Consider the following 23,523-nt stretch of genomic DNA (forward strand, 5'->3'; position numbering starts at 1 on the left):
TGCTTATTTGTTTACTAAAGAGAATAGCATGGACGAAGGACTAATACGGCTCTAAACGGGGAAATCTTTATTGCGCATACGTCAACTGCATCTACGCAGTATGACGAGCTAGCGCTTGGAGGGAAATTCTTGTGCATGAGCAGAAGACACTAAAATGGAGTTTTTTACTAAAGCTCACACGGGGATAAGTCTAATAAATAAACTGGGTCAGAGTTGAGGTGGGTGGTATACAGTGCGACCATTTTATCTTTTGACTTTAGCACGAGTGCGTATTTGGGACTCTAATGTATAACTGAAGTAAGCTGAGTAAAAGGAAGACTGCGTGTTAGACCTGGCACCATTGGCGTGGGTCTCCCTTCCATTTTTGCTGTTGCCTCATGTATTTTTTGCTGGAGTTAGATGCTTTGGGCACTGTGCAACTGCTGTCCAGTGCCACAGTTCAAGTGCTCCCTATTGTAAATTGATGTAATAATCAGTGGTTCCATGTTTGGCTATTTGGTTTACTTGTCAGACCCTAGTACAGTGCACTGAGTATGCCCAGGGCGTGTAAATCCAAATGCTTTTGGCCGCCATAAGTGTGGCAGGGTTTGCTCAGACGTGAGTCCCTTGCTCACTTTGCCACTGGATTCAAGCAAGCCGGGCTGAAGACGGCTGGAATGCCAGAAACCGGTCCTCGGAAGCTTGTGAGGTTACTTGTCTGTTGGAATAATACTGAGAAGCTACGTAGGGCTGGCAGTATTAAACTAGGGACTATTTCATATAAAAGTAGAGCGTGAGTGATAGCAGAGGGGCCGCTGGGAAACTTTGGTCTTATTTCCCAGTAGGGGTAACACTGAAGGAGTAACAGGTTCACCCGAGCTTAAATGAAGGGTAAACAGAGGTTTTACTTGCAGTAGAAGAGAAGTCATTCTGAAACTCAAGAGTAAGTTGAAATCTATCCTTTGTTTAGTGGAACAGACAGAGTAGCGAATGTTTTTATGTTGTTACTAACTGATTTTATTTTAAAGAAAAGTAAAGAAATAAGATTTTGTATTACCTTGTGAAGGGAGGGTCAGTCGCCGGAGTTGTGCTGACGTCACAGAGAGCCGCGCTGGGATTGGTTGAAACAGCGGGTGTGAGACTGAAGCAGATTGTAAAGGAGGGGTCAGTAGTGAGAAACAATACTGATGTCACAAAAGGCCACGCTGGCATTGGTCAGACTGCGAGCGTGAGCCTGAGTCTGATTGGTTTATAGATAAAAGCAGCGTTAGGATTAGCCGAAAAAGAATTGTATGTTGGATTCTGATTTGACGGCTTGTGTGAATCGCACCCATAACAGAGTTCAAGGGTTTGCGGAATATTCTTTCATATATCGTTCATCCAGAATGTATGGAGAAAAGAGACAAATGTCAGTAATAAAGAAAATTAAGAATTTCTTTAAGAAAGATAAGTCTGTGTAGACTAGAGAGGGAATTCCTATTCCGCCACCAAAAACACCTGCTTCCTATATGATGATGGAAAGAGGATATCATAATTGTGTATGGTTTGTAGAATTGGATAGAATATACAAAAGGTGATGGAGTTCTACTTTTCCAGAACATGGTACATTTATTGGGAGAGTTCTTCAGAATTTGAGGATGAAAATGAATGATTTGGAACCAAGACCTAAGTTAACTCAGTATGAGGCTTTGGAAGAATGGGAGACTGAGTCATTTGAACGAGAGAAATGCAGAGGTGGTAAGAACTATAGAGGATTTTTTCCCAGATATTTGTGTGAGTCACACGAAGTTCAGATGAAGCGATGGAAAAGAGCTATGGTATTAAAAGGTTTATACCCAGTCCTAATGGCTGAGGAACAGTCTGGAAGCAAGTGTAAGGAAAAAACAAAACACATGAATGTTACAGGATATGGTGAATCAGATGAAAAATTATTGGAGGAAATGTTAACTAAAAATCCTCCACTGTATCAAGAAGTACCCAGTAGAGTCACCCCAAGTGCACCAGTAATGGGAACACCCTTCATTCTTCAAATTTTACATGATACGTCAGTTAATAGGGTGCTTCAAGATAATGGGAGAGAAGCTTTAAGCAAAACTAGGGAGGAAATAGAACAGAAAATAAGTCAATTGAATGTAAATACAGAAGCTTTGACAGTACCAGTGACTATAGGTCCTGTTATCCCGATATATTGGGAGAAAATGAGTTGCCCAAAACCTCAAGAAGTAACAATTCCTTTGAGTAGTCCCAGAAACGAGGTGATAATATCTGATTATCAGGCTAGTGAGTGTGATTCAGTCATTCATTAATGGGCCTTCCAATAAGGGAACCTTTAACTGAAACTCCAAAAAGAGTTACTCCTGGAAATCTGAAAGAAAAAGGGTCTATGGTACCTTTAGGAACTAGAGGCTCGACAGCAGTCACTCCGGAAGATTTAGAAAGTTGGGCACAGGGAATAGAAAAACGAAGCTCAACACCAAAGATCCTAGATATTTCCAGATTGAAAGTGGAGTTGGAAGAGATGATAGCTGGAAATGTGGGAATAGAAAGGTTAAATCTTTACAATGATGAAGAGTTGATGTTTATATGTAGGAGTATAACCAGAAATGAAAAATTGTTTCATGAGAGACTGACAGAAGTTACTTCGGAGATTGGAGTAGATATAGGGAGATAGATCAACATTATTACAGAAACCATATTGAAACAAATTGGGTAAAGATAGATAGAGCAACTCAAGAGCCAAATCAGTCTGTACATGCATATTATGAGCGGTTATTGCAAGTGATCAAGTAGTATAGTGGTTTTGAGAACATTGGTGATAAGGATATGGGACATTTTGTGTATCGGTTTGTGTATGGTCTGAAACCGGAGATTAGTCAGATGATTCAGCAGTCACATGTTGTGCTGGCAGAGCAAGACGATCGATGAAATCTTGAAGTATGCCAAGTATTGCGGATATGATATTGAGGCATGGTGTAGAAATCTAAAAGAGAAAACGATGTGGGCACAAGTGAAATTGGCAGAACAGCAGGAGAATAAATTGAATACCCAGACTGATAATCAGGTGAAAGAGCAGAATAAGAATGATCAAGCGGCGAATGGTGGTAAAGTAAGAGGATAAATAAATAGAGAGGAAGCGAAGAAGAAGCTTCCTTGTCATGCGCGCGGAAAGCTTGGACATTGGAAGAATGAGTGTAAGAACGTTCAGAATAATGATGGGCCAAATCAAAATTTAAATCCACAGATGCAGAATTAAGTGGTTATGAATCAGCTGCAGCAGGTAGTTACTCCACAGTATCAGGTGCCACTAGCTCCTATGCCAAACTTTGTGAACACTCAAAAATACAGGGCAAATGTCGGATTTCAAGGAGAAAGTGGTAAGAAAAATTCTGTGGTTACACAATATTTTTTACATAATAAAGATGACAGGATGGACTTTGTGCAATGACGGTGCCTGTGGGGGGAGGAAGAGGAGTGCGTGCTTGGTGCATCCTTGCCGGTAGATCAGTAAGGTCCATTTATTGATGGGAAAGTGGAATGTAGTGATATCACTTTTCTATTGGATACTGGTGCTACCCGGTCTACTTTGAGAACAGCAGACACCCCAAACCTACCCCTCTTGGGAGGGACCATCCAAGATGTAGGAGTGTCAAATCAACAGATTAGAACCCTGATCGCAAAACCAATGGAAGTACATATTGGAAATTTTAAAGATATGCATCAGTTTGTAGCTTGCGATTCCAGTCCAGTAAATTTGTTGGGAAGAGATCTATTGTGCAAAATGAATTGCACAATCTACTGTACACCAGATGGTGTTGCTTTCCAAACCCCTGATAAAGATGTTATATTTGAAATGATGCTAGCTAAGCAAGGTACAGAAGTAGATGAGATGCTTTCATTGATAACTGAAAATGTATTTCCAGAAGAGTTCAGAACCACAGTGAACCCAGAAGTGTGGGATTTTACAGGAAACAATATTGGGCTGATGTCAAATGTAGATCCAATAAAAATAACAGTGAAAGAAGGTGCAGTTTATCCAAACACACGACAGTACAAAATGAGTCCAGAAGTAAAAGCAGGAGTTGCTCCATAAATTGACCGAATGATTAAAGAAGGCATTTTAAAGGAAATAATGGGTAGTCCTTGTAATTCGCCAATAATGGGACTTAAAAAGCCTTGCGGAAAATACAAGATAGTGCAGGATTTGAGAAAGATCAACAAAATTGTAGTGTCTTGTAGTCCAGTAGTGCCAAATCCTGCAGTGATCCTTCATCAGATACCCTGAAAGGCAGGCTGGTTTACAGTATTTGATTTATGCCAAGCCTTTTTAGGGCTCGGCCTTCGTCAACCCTGCGTCAGCAGGGGAGGCGGAGCTTCGAGCTCCTAATGTTAAAGAAAAAAAAAAGGTATCTCTAGCACTCTGGCCAGACACATTCCTTAGAGTTTTATGGCATCTGCCTAGTGATTCGTCTTCGCTGTGCTGTCTATTTAGTAGCCTTGACGTGATAGGCTATATTGACTTTTCGTCCGTCATTGATGTTAGTTTCATGGCATATTCTGTGCGCGAACGAGCACGCAGAGTGATTAATCTTAATTAGGAGCTGTCAGAGTGCCCGTGTAATGCAATCCAGATGATGCTAGCGCGTTCACAGCGGTGAGCGCGTTCAATGTAAAATGACGAGAGGCAGCAGGCGAGGCTCACAGAAGATGACTCATACATGCTCGTCCACACTGTAGTTCTTGTGTTTCCTGAATACTCTCATTTCCAAAGGGCGCCATTTCCTTCTTTTCCTCGCACGCTGCGCTGCACTATTTTTGTCTGTGGTTTAAAAAACGGGGTTTAAAGGCGTTTTATTATAAAACATTTGGATTCTGGTTCTGTAAGCTTTGTTTTCCGAATTTTAATAAGTGCTGACATGCAGACTACTGGTTGAATAAATGATGAGGGTTAAAAGTGACCTTCGTGACACGTGCTGTCGAGCCTGACTCGCAGAGTTAACATGCAGTCATCATTATTGTAAAGTTTGTGGAAAAAACGTGAATACGCAATAATCATGGAAAACAGAGCCTTCCCGCGGTTACAATGGGAATTCACAAATGTGTTGTGTGTCTCATGTAATGCCAATGGCTATTTCATTAGGACAAATTAGACTCATTGATACATGCACCACCACCACCAGTACTAACAGTACCACGACCACCAGTACTACCACTAACACCACCACCAGTACTACCAGTACCACCACCACCAGTACTACCACTACCAGTACTACCATTACCATTACCACTACCACCACCACCAGTACCACCAACACCAGTACTACCACCACCCCCAGTACTACCAGTACTACAGCCACCAGTACTACAACTACCACCACCACCAGTACTAACAGTACCACGACCACCAGTACTACCACTACCAGTACTACCAATACCAGTACCACTACCACCACCAGTACTACCACCACCAGTACCACCACCACCAGTACCACCACCACCAGTACCACCACCACCAGTACTACCACCTCCAGTACTACCACTACTACCACTACCAGTACCACCACCACCACCAGTACTTCCAGTACTACCACCATCAGTACTACCATTACTACCACTACTACAGCCACCAGTACTACCACTACTACAGCCACCAGTACTACCACTACCACCACCACCAGTACTACCACTACCACCACCACCAGTACTACCACTACCAGTACTACCAATACCAGTACCACTACCACCACCAGTACTACCATCACCAGTACCACCACCACCAGTACTACCACTACCAGTACTACGGGCAGCAGTACCACCACCACTAGCAGTACCACTACCGGTACCACCACCAGTACTACCACTACCAGTACCACCACCACTAGTACCACCACTACCAGTACTACCACCAACAGTACTACCACTACCAGTACCACCACCACCAGTACTACCACTACTACAGCCACCAGTACTACCACCACCACCAGTACTACCAGTACCACCACCACCAGTACTACCACTACCAGTACTACCACTACCAGTACTACCACTACTAGCAGTACCACAACCACCACCACTACTACCAGACTAGCGATGACAGCGCATATCTACAGGATAGCAATGACAGCGCATATCTACAGGCTAGTGAAGCCAATGCATATCTACAGGCTAGCGATGACCGTGCATATCTACAGGCTAGTGAAGCCAATGCATATCTACAGGCTTGCGATGACAGTGCATATCTACAGGCTAGCGATGACAGTGCATATCTACAGGCTAGCGATGACAGAGCATATCTACAGGCTAGCGATGACAGTGCATATCTACAGGCTAGCGATGACAGTGCATATCTACAGGCTAGCGATGATAATGCATATCTACAGGCTAGCGACGACAGCGCATATCTACAGGATAGCAATGACAGCGCATATCTACAGGCTAGCGATGACAGAGCATATCTACAGGCTAGCGATGACAGTGCATATCTACAGGCTAGTGAAGCCAATGCATATCTACAGGCTAGCGATGACAGTGCATATCTACAGGCTAGCGATGACAGAGCATATCTACAGGCTAGCGATGACAGTGCATATCTACAGGATAGCAATGACAGCGCATATCTACAGGCTAGTGAAGCCAATGCATATATACAGGCTAGCGATGACAGTGCATATCTACAGGCTAGTGAAGCCAATGCATATCTACAGGCTAGCGATGACAGTGCATATCTACAGGCTAGCGATGACAGAACATATCTACAGGCTAGCGATGACAGTGCATATCTACAGGCTAGTGAAGCCAATGCATATCTACAGGCTAGCGATGACAGTGCATATCTACAGGCTAGTGAAGCCAATCCATATCTACAGGCTAGCGATGACGGTGCATATCTACAGGCTAGTGAAGCCAATGCATATCTACAGGCTAGCGATGACAGTGCATATCTACAGGCTAGCGATGACAGAGCATATCTACAGGCTAGCAATGACAGTGCATATCTACAGGATAGCAATGACAGCGCATATCTACAGGCTAGTGAAGCCAATGCATATCTACAGGCTAGCGATGACAGTGCATATCTACAGGCTAGTGAAGCCAATGCATATCTACAGGCTAGCGATGACAGTGCATATCTACAGGCTAGCGATGACAGAGCATATCTACAGGCTAGCGATGACAGAGCATATCTACAGGCTAGCGATGACAGTGCATATCTACAGGCTAGCGATGATAATGCATATCTACAGGCTAGCGACGACAGCGCATATCTACAGGATAGCAATGACAGCGCATATCTACAGGCTAGCGATGACAGAGCATATCTACAGGCTAGCGATGACAGTGCATATCTACAGCCTAGTGAAGCCAATGCATATCTACAGGCTAGCGATGACAGTGCATATCTACAGGCTAGCGATGACAGAGCATATCTACAGGCTAGCGATGACAGTGCATATCTACAGGCTAGCGATGATAATGCATATCTACAGGCTAGCGACGACAGCGCATATCTACAGGATAGCAATGACAGCGCATATCTACAGGCTAGCGATGACAGAGCATATCTACAGGCTAGCGATGACTTGCATATCTACAGGCTAGTGAAGCCAATGCATATCTACAGGCTAGCGATGACAGTGCATATCTACAGGCTAGCGATGACAGAGCATATCTACAGGCTAGCGATGACAGCGCATATCTACAGGATAGCAATGACAGCGCATATCTACAGGCTAGTGAAGCCAATGCATATCTACAGGCTAGCGATGACAGTGCATATCTACAGGCTAGTGAAGCCAATGCATATCTACAGGCAAGCGATGACAGTGCATATCTACAGGCTAGCGATGACAGAGCATATCTACAGGCTAGCGATGACAGAGCATATCTACAGGCTAGCGATGACAGTGCATATCTACAGGCTAGCGATGATAATGCATATCTACAGGCTAGGGACGACAGTGCATATCTACAGGATAGCAATGACAGCGTATATCTACAGGCTAGCGATGACAGAGCATATCTACAGGCTAGCGATGACAGAGCATATCTACAGGCTAGCGATGACAGTGCATATCTACAGGCTAGCGATGACAGAGCATATCTACAGGCTAGCGGTGACAGTGCATATCTACAGGCTAGTGAAGCCAATGCATATCTACAGGCTAGCGATGACAGTGCATATCTACAGGCTAGCGATGACAGAGCATATCTACAGGCTAGCGATGACAGTGCATATCTACAGGCTAGCGATGACAATGCATATCTACAGGCTAGCGATGACAGTGCATATCTACAGGATAGCAATGACAGCGCATATCTACAGGCTAGTGAAGCCAATGCATATCTACAGGCTAGCGATGACAGTGCATATCTACAGGCTAGTGAAGCCAATGCATATCTACAGGCTTGCCATGACAGTGCATATCTACAGGCTTGTGAAGCCAATGCATATCTACAGGCTAGCGATGACAGAGCATATCTACAGGCTAGCGATGACAGCGCATATCTACAGGCTAGCGATGACAGTGCATATCTACAGGCTAGCGATGACAGTGCATATCTACAGGCTTGTGAAGCCAATGCATATCTACAGGCTAGCGATGACAGAGCATATCTACAGGCTAGCGATGACAGCGCATATCTACAGGCTAGCGATGACAGTGCATATCTACAGGCTAGCGATGACAGTGCATATCTACAGGCTAGCGTTGATAATGCATATCTACAGGCTAGCGATGACAGCGCATATCTACAGGATAGCAATGACAGCGCATATCTTCAGGCTAGTGAAGCCAATGCATATCTACAGGCTAGCGATGACAGTGCATATCTACAGGCTAGCGATGACAGAGAATATCTACAGGCTAGCGATGATAATGCATATCTACAGGCTAGCGATGACAGCGCATATCTACAGGATAGCAATGACAGCGCATATCTACAGGCTAGTGAAGCCCATGCATATCTACAGGCTTGCGATGACAGTGCATATCTACAGGCTAGCGATGACAGTGCATATCTACAGGCTAGCGATGACAGAGCATATCTACAGGCTAGCGATAACAGTGCATATCTACAGGCTAGCGATGACAGTGCATATCTACAGGCTAGCGATGATAATGCATATCTACAGGCTAGTGAAGCCAATGCATATCTACAGGCTAGCGATGACAGTGCATATCTACAGGCTAGCGATGACAGAGCATATCTACAGGCTAGCGATGACAGTGCATATCTACAGGCTAGCGATGACAGAGCATATCTACAGGCTAGCGGTGACAGTGCATATCTACAGGCTAGTGAAGCCAATGCATATCTACAGGCTAGCGATGACAGTGCATATCTACAGGCTAGCGATGACAGAGCATATCTACAGGCTAGCGATGACAGTGCATATCTACAGGCTAGCGATGACAATGCATATCTACAGGCTAGCGATGACAGTGCATATCTACAGGATAGCAATGACAGCGCATATCTACAGGCTAGTGAAGCCAATGCATATCTACAGGCTAGCGATGACAGTGCATATCTACAGGCTAGTGAAGCCAATGCATATCTACAGGCTTGCCATGACAGTGCATATCTACAGGCTTGTGAAGCCAATGCATATCTACAGGCTAGCGATGACAGAGCATATCTACAGGCTAGCGATGACAGCGCATATCTACAGGCTAGCGATGACAGTGCATATCTACAGGCTAGCGATGACAGTGCATATCTACAGGCTTGTGAAGCCAATGCATATCTACAGGCTAGCGATGACAGAGCATATCTACAGGCTAGCGATGACAGCGCATATCTACAGGCTAGCGATGACAGTGCATATCTACAGGCTAGCGATGACAGTGCATATCTACAGGCTAGCGTTGATAATGCATATCTACAGGCTAGCGATGACAGCGCATATCTACAGGATAGCAATGACAGCGCATATCTTCAGGCTAGTGAAGCCAATGCATATCTACAGGCTAGCGATGACAGTGCATATCTACAGGCTAGCGATGACAGAGAATATCTACAGGCTAGCGATGATAATGCATATCTACAGGCTAGCGATGACAGCGCATATCTACAGGATAGCAATGACAGCGCATATCTACAGGCTAGTGAAGCCCATGCATATCTACAGGCTTGCGATGACAGTGCATATCTACAGGCTAGCGATGACAGTGCATATCTACAGGCTAGCGATGACAGAGCATATCTACAGGCTAGCGATAACAGTGCATATCTACAGGCTAGCGATGACAGTGCATATCTACAGGCTAGCGATGATAATGCATATCTACAGGCTAGCGACGACAGCGCATATCTACAGGATAGCAATGACAGCGCATATCTACAGGCTAGCGATGACAGAGCATATCTACAGGCTAGCGATGACAGTGCATATCTACAGGCTAGTGAAGCCAATGCATATCTACAGGCTAGCGATGGCAGTGCATATCTACAGGCTAGCGATGACAGAGCATATCTACAGGCTAGCGGTGACAGTGCATATCTACAGGATAGCAATGACAGCGCATATCTACAGGCTAGTGAAGCCAATGCATATCTACAGGCTAGCGATGACAGTGCATATCTACAGGCTAGTGAAGCCAATGCATATCTACAGGCTAGCGATGACAGTGCATATCTACAGGCTAGCGATGAAAGAGCATATCTACAGGCTAGCAATGACAGTGCATATCTACAGGCTAGTGAAGCCAATGCATATCTACAGGCTAGTGAAGCCATAGCAATGACAGTGCATATCTACAGGCTAGCGATGACAGTGCATATCTACAGGCTAGCGATGACAGTGCATATCTACAGGCTAGTGAAGCCAATGCATATCTACAGGCTAGTGAAGCCAATGCATATCTACAGGCTAGCGATGACAGTGCATATCTACAGGCTAGCGATGACAGTGCATATCTACAGGCTAGCGATGATAATGCATATCTACAGGCTAGCGACGACAGCGCATATCTACAGGATAGCAATGACAGCGCATATCTACAGGCTAGCGATGACAGAGCATATCTACAGGCTAGCGATGACAGTGCATATCTACAGGCTCGTGAAGCCAATGCACATCTACAGGCTAGCGATGACAGGGCATATCTACAGGCTAGTGATGACAGAGCATATCTACAGGCTAGCGATGACAGTGCATATCTACAGGCTAGTGATGACAGTGCATATCTACAGGCTTGCGATGACAATGCATATCTACAGGCTAGCGATGACAGTGCATATCTACAGTCTAGTGAAGCCAATGCATATCTACAGGCTAGCGATGACAGTGCATATCTACAGGCTAGCGATGACAGAGCATATCTACAGGCTAGCGATGACAGTGCATATCTACAGGCTAGTGATGACAGTGCATATCTACAGGATAGCCATGATAATGCATATCTACAGGCTAGCGACGACAGCGCATGTCTACAGGATAGCAATGACAGCGCATATCTACAGGCTAGCGATGACAGAGCATATCTACAGGCTAGCGATGACAGTGCATATCTACAGGCTAGTGAAGCCAATGCATATCTACAGGCTAGCGATGACAGTGCATATCTACAGGCTAGCGATGACAGAGCATATCTACAGGCTAGCGATGACAGTGCATATCTACAGGATAGCAATGACAGCGCATATCTACAGGCTAGTGAAGCCAATGCATATCTACAGGCTAGCGATGACAGTGCATATCTACAGGCTAGTGAAGCCAATGCATATCTACAGGCTAGCGATGACAGTGCATATCTACAGGCTAGCGATGATAATGCATATCTACAGGCTAGCGACGACAGCGCATATCTACAGGATAGCAATGACAGCGCATATCTACAGGATAGCGATGATAATGCATATCTACAGGCTAGCGACGACAGCGCATGTCTACAGGATAGCAATGACAGCGCATATCTACAGGCTAGCGATGACAGAGCATATCTACAGGCTAGCGATGACAGAGCATATCTACAGGCTAGCGATGACAGTGCATATCTACAGGCTAGCGATGACAGTGCATATCTACAGGCTAGCGATGATAATGCATATCTACAGGCTAGCGACGACAGCGCATATCTACAGGATAGCAATGACAGCGCATATCTACAGGCTAGCGATGACAGAGCATATCTACAGGCTAGCGATGACAGTGCATATCTACAGGCTAGTGAAGCCAATGCATATCTACAGGCTAGCGATGACAGTGCATATCTACAGGCTAGCGATGACAGAGCATATCTACAGGCTAGCGATGACAGTGCATATCTACAGGATAGCAATGACAGCGCATATCTACAGGCTAGTGAAGCCAATGCATATATACAGGCTAGCGATGACAGTGCATATCTACAGGCTAGTGAAGCCAATGCATATCTACAGGCTAGCGATGACAGTGCATATCTACAGGCTAGCGATGACAGAGCATATCTACAGGCTAGCGATGACAGTGCATATCTACAGGCTAGTGAAGCCAATGCATATCTACAGGCTAGCGATGACAGTGCATATCTACAGGCTAGTGAAGCCAATGCATATCTACAGGCTAGCGATGACAGTGCATATCTACAGGCTAGTGAAGCCAATGCATATCTACAGGCTAGCGATGACAGTGCATATCTACAGGCTAGCGATGACAGAGCATATCTACAGGCTAGCAATGACAGTGCATATCTACAGGATAGCAATGACAGCGCATATCTACAGGCTAGTGAAGCCAATGCATATCTACAGGCTAGCGATGACAGTGCATATCTACAGGCTAGTGAAGCCAATGCATATCTACAGGCTAGCGATGACAGTGCATATCTACAGGCTAGCGATGACAGAGCATATCTACAGGCTAGTGAAGCCAATGCATATCTACAGGCTAGCGATGACAGTGCATATCTACAGGCTAGCGATGATAATGCATATCTACAGGCTAGCGACGACAGCGCATATCTACAGGATAGCAATGACAGCGCATATCTACAGGCTAGCGATGACAGAGCATATCTACAGGCTAGCGATGACAGTGCATATCTACAGCCTAGTGAAGCCAATGCATATCTACAGGCTAGCGATGACAGTGCATATCTACAGGCTAGCGATGACAGAGCATATCTACAGGCTAGCGATGACAGTGCATATCTACAGGCTAGCGATGACAGTGCATATCTACAGGCTAGCGATGATAATGCATATCTACAGGCTAGCGACGACAGCGCATATCTACAGGATAGCAATGACAGCGCATATCTACAGGCTAGCGATGACAGAGCATATCTACAGGCTAGCGATGACTTGCATATCTACAGGCTAGTGAAGCCAATGCATATCTACAGGCTAGCGATGACAGTGCATATCTACAGGCTAGCGATGACAGAGCATATCTACAGGCTAGCGATGACAGTGCATATCTACAGGATAGCAATGACAGCGCATATCTACAGGCTAGTGAAGCCAATGCATATCTACAGGCTAGCGATGACAGTGCATATCTACAGGCTAGTGAAGCCAATGCATATCTACAGGCAAGCGATGACAGTGCATATCTACAGGCTAGCGATGACAGAGCATATCTACAGGCTAGCGATGACAGAGCATATCTACAGGCTAGCGATGACAGTGCATATCTACAGGCTAGCGATGATAATGCATATCTACAGGCTAGGGACGACAGTGCATATCTACAGGATAGCAATGACAGCGTATATCTACAGGCTAGCGATGACAGAGCACATCTACAGGCTAGCGATGACAGTGCATATCTACAGGCTAGTGAAGCCAATGCATATCTACAGGCTAGCAATGACAGTGCATATCTACAGGCTAGCGATGACAGAGCATATCTACAGGCTAGCGATGACAGTGCATATCTACAGGCTAGCGATGACAGAGCATATTTACAGGCTAGCGGTGACAGTGCATATCTACAGGCTAGTGAAGCCAATGCATATCTACAGGCTAGCGATGACAGTGCATATCTACAGGCTAGCGATGACAGAGCATATCTACAGGCTAGCGATGACAGTGCATATCTACAGGCTAGCGATGACAATGCATATCTACAGGCTAGCGATGACAGTGCATATCTACAGGATAGCAATGACAGCGCATATCTACAGGCTAGTGAAGCCAATGCATATCTACAGGCTAGCAATGACAGTGCATATCTACAGGCTAGTGAAGCCAATGCATATCTACAGGCTTGCCATGACAGTGCATATCTACAGGCTTGTGAAGCCAATGCATATCTACAGGCTAGCGGTGACAGAGCATATCTACAGGCTAGCGATGACAGCGCATATCTACAGGCTAGCGATGACAGTGCATATCTACAGGCTAGCGATGACAGTGCATATCTACAGGCTTGTGAAGCCAATGCATATCTACAGGCTAGCGATGACAGAGCATATCTACAGGCTAGCGATGACAGCGCATATCTACAGGCTAGCGATGACAGTGCATATCTACAGGCTAGCGATGACAGTGCATATCTACAGGCTAGCGTTGATAATGCATATCTACAGGCTAGCGATGACAGCGCATATCTACAGGATAGCAATGACAGCACATATCTTCAGGCTAGTGAAGCCAATGCATATCTACAGGCTAGCGATGACAGTGCATATCTACAGGCTAGCGATGACAGAGAATATCTACAGGCTAGCGATGATAATGCATATCTACAGGCTAGCGATGACGGCGCATATCTACAGGATAGCAATGACAGCGCATATCTACAGGCTAGTGAAGCCCATGCATATCTACAGGCTTGCGATGACAGTGCATATCTACAGGCTAGCGATGACAGTGCATATCTACAGGCTAGCGATGACAGAGCATATCTACAGGCTAGCGATGACAGTGCATATCTACAGGCTAGCGATGACAGTGCATATCTACAGGCTAGCGATGATAATGCATATCTACAGGCTAGCGACGACAGCGCATATCTACAGGATAGCAATGACAGCGCATATCTACAGGCTAGCGATGACAGAGCATATCTACAGGCTAGCGATGACAGTGCATATCTACAGGCTAGTGAAGCCAATGCATATCTACAGGCTAGCGATGGCAGTGCATATCTACAGGCTAGCGATGACAGAGCATATCTACAGGCTAGCGGTGACAGTGCATATCTACAGGATAGCAATGACAGCGCATATCTACAGGCTAGTGAAGCCAATGCATATCTACAGGCTAGCGATGACAGTGCATATCTACAGGCTAGTGAAGCCAATGCATATCTACAGGCTAGCGATGACAGTGCATATCTACAGGCTAGCGATGAAAGAGCATATCTACAGGCTAGCAATGACAGTGCATATCTACAGGCTAGTGAAGCCAATGCATATCTACAGGCTAGTGAAGCCATAGCAATGACAGTGCATATCTACAGGCTAGCGATGACAGTGCATATCTACAGGCTAGCGATGACAGTGCATATCTACAGGCTAGTGAAGCCAATGCATATCTACAGGCTAGTGAAGCCAATGCATATCTACAGGCTAGCGATGACAGTGCATATCTACAGGCTAGCGATGACAGTGCATATCTACAGGCTAGCGATGATAATGCATATCTACAGGCTAGCGACGACAGCGCATATCTACAGGATAGCAATGACAGCGCATATCTACAGGCTAGCGATGACAGAGCATATCTACAGGCTAGCGATGACAGTGCATATCTACAGGCTCGTGAAGCCAATGCACATCTACAGGCTAGCGATGACAGGGCATATCTACAGGCTAGTGATGACAGAGCATATCTACAGGCTAGCGATGACAGTGCATATCTACAGGCTAGCGATGACAGTGCATATCTACAGGCTTGCGATGACAATGCATATCTACAGGCTAGCGATGACAGTGCATATCTACAGTCTAGTGAAGCCAATGCATATCTACAGGCTAGCGATGACAGTGCATATCTACAGGCTAGCGATGACAGAGCATATCTACAGGCTAGCGATGACAGTGCATATCTACAGGCTAGTGATGACAGTGCATATCTACAGGATAGCCATGATAATGCATATCTACAGGCTAGCGACGACAGCGCATGTCTACAGGATAGCAATGACAGCGCATATCTACAGGCTAGCGATGACAGCATATCTACAGGCTAGCGATGACAGTGCATATCTACAGGCTAGTGAAGCCAATGCATATCTACAGGCTAGCGATGACAGTGCATATCTACAGGCTAGCGATGACAGAGCATATCTACAGGCTAGCGATGACAGTGCATATCTACAGGATAGCAATGACAGCGCATATCTACAGGCTAGTGAAGCCAATGCATATCTACAGGCTAGCGATGACAGTGCATATCTACAGGCTAGTGAAGTCAATGCATATCTACAGGCTAGCGATGACAGTGCATATCTACAGGCTAGCGATGATAATGCATATCTACAGGCTAGCGACGACAGCGCATATCTACAGGATAGCAATGACAGCGCATATCTACAGGATAGCGATGATAATGCATATCTACAGGCTAGCGACGACAGCGCATGTCTACAGGATAGCAATGACAGCGCATATCTACAGGCTAGCGATGACAGAGCATATCTACAGGCTAGCGATGACAGTGCATATCTACAGGCTAGTGAAGCCAATGCATATCTACAGGCTAGCGATGACAGTGCATATCTACAGGCTAGTGATGACAGAGCATATCTACAGGCTAGCGATGACGGTGCATATCTACAGGCTAGCGATGACAGTGCATATCTACAGGCTTGCGATGACAATGTATATCTACAGGCTAGCGATGACAGTGCATATCTACAGTCTAGTAAAGCCAATGCATATCTACAGGCTAGCGATGACAGTGCATATCTACAGGCTAGTGAAGCCAATGCATATCTACAGGCTAGCGATGACAGTGCATATCTACAGGCTAGCGATGACAGAGCATATCTACAGGCTAGCGATGACAGTGCATATCTACAGGATAGCAATGACAGCGCATATCTACAGGCTAGTGAAGCCAATGCATATCTACAGGCTAGCGATGACAGTGCATATCTACAGGCTAGTGAAGCCAATGCATATCTACAGGCTAGCGATGACAGTGCATATCTACAGGCTAGCGATGATAATGCATATCTACAGGCTAGCAACGACAGCGCATATCTACAGGATAGCAATGACAGCGCATATCTACAGGCTAGCGATGACAGTGCATATCTACAGGCTAGCGATGATGGTGCATATATACAGGCTAGTGAAGCCAATGCATATCTACAGGCTAGCGATGACAGTGCATATCTACAGGTTAGCGATGACAGTGCATACACTCACAAGGAGACCACAGCCAGCTGAGGTGCAATCTTCTCCCACTCACAAGAACGACATCACAGGCAGCAGCAGTGCAAGCTTCTTACACTCACAAGGAGACCACAGGCAGCAGAGGTGCAAGCTTCTCACACTCACAAGAAGGACATCACAGGCAAGTGGTGCAATATTCGCACACTCACAAGGAGATCACTGGCAGTACACACCACATGAACACACTCCATAACACATAGCAACAATACATTGGCATTTACAATGCCATTAGCTCAAACTCAAATAAATCCGAGCCCGATTGCATTTCTAATGCTTGTTCTCTATTCCTTTGCACCCAGACAGCCAATATGTGTTCGCCTTCAGGTTCGAAGACCGTGTCTTGGCATGGTGCCGAGTTCCTCAAGGCTATACAGAGGGCCCCTCGAGTTTTTAATCAAATCCTGAAAAAGTGTCTAGAAACATTGGTCATGCCCAGAAATTCTGTCCTGGTTCAGTACAATGATGACCTACTGGTGTCATCAAAATCACGAGAAGATTGTGTCACTGAAACAATTGCATTACTGAACCATTTGGCCGAAGGAGGACACAAAGTGTCTCCAGAAAAATTACAGTTTTGTCAACAAGAAGTTAAATATTTAGGCCACAAAATAGTGACTCCAGAGAGAATAAAGATAATCCAGCAAATGCTACTACTTCAGACACAAAGGGAGGTGAGAATGTTTCTCGGAGTAGTAGGGTACTGTAGGCAGTGGATGGTTGGGGTTTCCTTGCTAGCAAAACCATTGATTCAATTGACCCGGAAAAGAGCAAAAGATTTGATTGTCTGGAATGATGAGTGTGTGGAAATGTTTGTGAAATTACGAAATTATCGGTGTGAGGCCCCTGCTTTAGGAATGACTGATTACATGAAAGAATTTGCACTGTTCTCTTGTGAGAGAAAAGGTTGTGCACTTTCAGTTTTGACTCAAAGGCATGGATTAAGCCCATGTCCAGTAGCATATTTCTCAACTACTCTGGATCCCTTGGCTTCAGCATTACCTGGCTGCTTAAAAGCAGTAGCTGCTACTTGTATGAGTCTGGAACAAAGTGAATCGATTATGATGGGACATCCAGTCATAGTTTACGTCCCACATTCTATAGAGATTCTTTTAACAAGAACTCAAACTCAGCACCTTACCCCTAGTCGGATGACTAAGTATGAAAGAGTGATTCTGGAGCGGAAAATGTGACTGTCATAAGATGTACAATGATGAATCCTGCCACATTATTGCCAGGCCCAAGTTGTGAAGAAGTGAAAGATGAAGTGGATCATGATTGTCTGGATATGACTATGACTGAATTGTGTACTAAGCCCCGCCCAGATATAAGGGAAGTACCCTTGAAGGAATCTGATCATGAACTATTTGTAGATTGGTTGTGCATGAGAACAGAGAAAGGAGGACTCAGTGCAGCTCTCGGTGTATGTAAAATATCGGGGGTCATTGAAGCATCCTGTTTACCGGGTGTCAAGTCTGCACAAGTAGCCAAATTGGTGGCCTTAACAAAGGCATGTAAAATTAGGAAAAATTGGAGAATAACCATATTTACAGATAGTCAATATGGTTTTTGGGTTGTGCACGACTTTGGCCAGCTCTAGATGCAGAGGGGATTTCTGACTTCTTCAGGATCTCCTATAAGAAATGGCAAAAATGTGAAAGAATTGTTAGAAGCAATACAATTGCCAAAGAAAATTGCAGTGGTCGAGTGTGCTGCTCACCAGTCAGGAAATTACTATGTGGCGGCAGGTAACAGATAAGCTGACCAAATTGCTCAATATTGTGCAAGAAATAACATGGCACTTAACAGAAAGATTGAAACAAATGAAACTAGCTGCCAACTTATGTTTTTCTCAGCTATAGAAACATGGGATGAGGTTAGACAGTTACAGGATGAGGTTGAAGCAAATAAAAAGGAAGTCTGGATAAAGTCAGGATGTGAAAGAAGGACAGAAGATGATGTATGGGTATACACTGGTGGCAGACCAGTTATGCCAGACTGCTTACTCTCTCAAAAGGCAAGAATGTATCATGGTGACACACATGTTGGTAGGGACGCAAAAATTAGACTATTCAGACAGATTTGGTGCAATCCAAGGTTGAGGGTAGTCACAGAGAGTCTTTGCCAAAGATGTTTGATCTGTCAGCAGTTAAATCCAGGCAGAAAGACAGTGGTCAGTTGGGGAAAAATTGGAAAGGCAGAAGGACCATTCACGAGACTGCAGCTTGACTTCATAGAGTTGCCTACAAGCAATGGAATGAAGTACGTCCTTATCATAGTGTGTTTGTTTTCACGATGGGTGGGGGCATATCCTACTAGGAGAAATGACAGTCTAACAATTGCTAAATTGCTGTTAAGAGAGTTGATTCCTTGCTTTGGTTTCCCAGTCTCTTTGGAATCAGATAGAGGACCTCATATTAATGATGAAATAATTTGATTAATCTGTGAAGCATTCAATATTGAACAGAAACTGCACTGTGCATACCGTCCAGAGGCTTCTGGAGTTGTTGAGCAACTAAATGGCACAGTCAAGGCAAGGTTAGCGAAGGTGTGTGCATCGACATTACTGAAATGTCCAGATGCATTGCCTCTTGTGTTGATGGGACTCCGAAGTATTCCTGACAGAAAAACAGGATTGAGTCCACATGAGATACTCATGGGAAGGGCAATGAGACAAGCATTTATTCCTGGACATAAATTGATGAATATAACTGATGATCTGATATTAGTCTATTGCAAAGGATTGGCTGACCTAGTGCGTTCTGTCTCTCACCAGGTTGGAGAAGACAAAGTTGTCAGGCAGCCAACACAGGCACATGATTTGAATCCTGGAGACAGGGTGGTAGTGAAGAAACACACCAGAAAGTCATGCCTAGCTCCCAGGGGAGATCAACCATGTCAAGTCATACTGGTCACTACCACAGCAGTGAATGAAGTGTGCAGGGTTACCCAATTGGATTCATGCCAGTCATACCAAAAGAGTTGCAGCCCTACTGAAGAAGAAGAGCAACTGAGTAAACCAGTTGAAACAGCTGAAGGTTGTGAAGTCAAAGAATCTAGAGTGGTAGATTCTGAAGTATTAGACGAGGAACAACTGAGCAAAATTCAGGAGGGATGGATACCATTGATTGACATACCTGAAATTGTTATTCAGACAAGAAGAAGAATCAGATTAGAGAGACAGGAAAGTAGTGAGGATCAGATAGGTGTAGAAGAACACGCCCAGGAAGAAGTGAACAAAGCTTCTCGAGACCCTGAGCAGGAAAAGACAGGGAAAGAAGAATATACTCAGGCAAAGACAAACAGAACTATTCAAAGACCTGAGCAGGGACAGACAGGAAAAGAAGAACACGTTCAGGCAGCAGAAGAGCAAGTTGTAGTAAGACCTGAACAGGACCAGTTAGGAGAAGAAGAACAAGTTTGGGCAGAAGAAGAAGATCAATTTGAAATAAGACTCGAACAGGACCAGAAAGAGGAAGAAGAACAAATTCAGGCAGATGAAATAACAATAATAAGACCTGAACAGGAACAGGTAAAGAGTGATTCAGAAGAAGAAAAGATTATGCCTAGACATATTGAAAATAAAAGAACTCTAGAATAAAAAAAGACAGAGAGGGTGAAAGTGCAGTTCAAGTTAAAAGGGTCAGAAAGGCTGGCCAGGTGGAGTGAAAAGACTGAGATACTGTCTGAGAAAAACAAACGAAAGACCAGAGCAGGTGAATGAGGTTACTAGTCAAACTCAGTCCAAACAGTCAATGGTGAGAAACACACGAAGAAGTCCAAGACTGAGAATTTTGAACAATAAATATAAGGCCCCTGAGTGGACCTATGTATTATTAAAAGAATTTGAGAATTTAGATTTAAGTAAGGAAACAGAAGAAGTAGATTCTACACAGATTGATGAAAGAAAATTGAGTCCACCTTAAAAATAAGAGTTTGAATTTCCAAGTGAAGAAAGAAAGAGGACAAAATATCTTCTCAGATTTAAATGCCGAGAAATGAAGTCACTAAGCAACCGAAATGAAGTTTAACATGAAGATGTTGTAGAGCTTGCATATGTAGTATTTTATTAGTAATCTCAGTATGGTTATTTCTAACAGTGGCAGTGCCTTTACTGATGATAGCAAGTAAAAATAATGATACAGTTACTAATGAGAAGACAGCTACAATGAAAGGAGACAGAGTAGAATTAGAAGCAGCAGATTGAGACAGATTTTCATCACACAGTATTAGATAATGATACCTCTTTAAATGTTTTTACTAAATTATTATTTCAATATGTAGATACAAAGAAGATTAGTGATTGTTATGTCTGTATGAAATTACCAGCGTCAGTATCAGAGGGATTTACATATCACCATTTACCCTTAACATATCATGTAGTGTTCTAGCAAGTCTGTTTTATGCAACAGGAAAACTTCAGTATTATTATTCAAACTTAGATGTAGTATTTCCAGAGCTTCCTATTCAAAAGAATATGAATCCCGTACTTAGTCAAGATGCACAGTTCATGGGTGAGTTTTTCTTAACAATGAAATCAATAGATATAGTTAAGGCACACACGAATAATTTAACATGTATATTACGTGAAGAAGAGAAAGTGTTTTTGAATTTATTTGAGGGAAGGAGACAGGATTTCCAAAAGAAAGCTGCTGAACAGAAAACCCATGTACCATCATGGGCTAGGAAAGGGGGGATTGATACAACTGGCAAGGCTCATGCTGCGATGTCCCTGGACTTTGTGAAGAAAGGGAAAACCTGCCTCCATAGGTTAAAGCCAGATTATAATAATGTATTCATCGGTTCCAGTGAATGTGAACATAACTTCCTAATTTTGGGAGGTTGGGGACTAAAAGGAGGAACTGATCCAGAATTTCCTGGGGTTTACTATGTGTGTGAGAATAATGCTCATTATAAGTTGACTGCACGGTGGTACGGAAGCTGCTACTTTGGGATAGTGTTTCTGAAAATTTATCATGTAAAAAGAATAATGGAAACAATGAAAACACTAATGGATTAACATGGAGAAAGAGAGATAGTTTTTCAGAAATAGTAGGTGATATATTTGGTGCATTGATACCTTCAGTGGGAGTCATTCTGAATTCACATAGAATTTGTAAATTGTTAACAGTAGTTGATCGTCTCTCGACTGATACTGCTTGGGTTTCTTGCTGATAAAAACTGAAATGGTTGCAATTAGGTCTATGGTTTTACAAAATCAACTTGCGATTGATATTTCATTGGCAAAAGAGGGCGGCGTCTGTAGAATGCTTAAAGTCCAACATTGTTGCACTTACATTCCAGATAAGAGTGAGGAAATTAGAGGGTATATTAAGAATATTACAAAACTTCAAGAAGATGTGAAACCACTGAAGGTTGACAGTGTATGGGAAAGACTAACACAGAGTATTTCTTCAATAGGAACTTGGGTTTCTGACTTAGGAAAATGTATTTTAAGTCAACTAATTCTTCCAATAGTTAGTATAACAATAACAGTTTTAGCAGTAATGTTTTTGTGCAAATGTTGCAGAAATAAAGGAAAAGGAAGAAGATATGAAGTGAAGGGGAAAAGAAAGAAAAAAAAGAGGGAATACGAGGGGATGCAAATGGAGGAAATGAAAGGAACGATATATAAAAGGATGAAAGATTTAGAAAACAAACACGAAATTAAGAAGAAAAGGAGGTGAATGAGAATGAGAAATAATGAAAGTTGGCATCTGGTTGGGATGGGTAATTTTGTGATAGCTCAAAATGCCATCAGAGAGGGGATTGATGGAGCAAGGACTCGTAGAAAAGAGACTTGGTCGGAGCAATCCACTCCTTTAAGTAACTAACAAGTTATTAAAATTGTTTTATGTACAACTAATGCGCACCACATGAATACGTGGGTTAGTGAAGCTTGCTTATGTGTTTACTAACAAGAATAACATGGATGAAGGACTAATATGGCTCTAAACGGGGAAATCTTTATTGCACATGCGTCAACTGCATCTACGCAGTATGATGAGCTAGCGCTTGGAGGGAAATTCTTGCGCATGAGCAGAAGACACTAAAATGTAGTCTTGAAGACTCGTGGCATGGCATCAGCTTGTTTGAACTAAGGGTGGGCGTAAAATCCGTTTCGCGGGCGAATTTGCGGATTTTCCGCGATTTCGCGATCCGCTAATCTCGCGAAATCGCGGTAAAATCCGCGAATCAGCGGGGACGAATTTTCAGC

This window comes from Lissotriton vulgaris, chromosome 2_1, assembly GCF_964263255.1.
Source record: "Lissotriton vulgaris chromosome 2_1, aLisVul1.2, whole genome shotgun sequence".
NCBI classification, from domain to species: Eukaryota; Metazoa; Chordata; class Amphibia; order Caudata; family Salamandridae; genus Lissotriton; species Lissotriton vulgaris.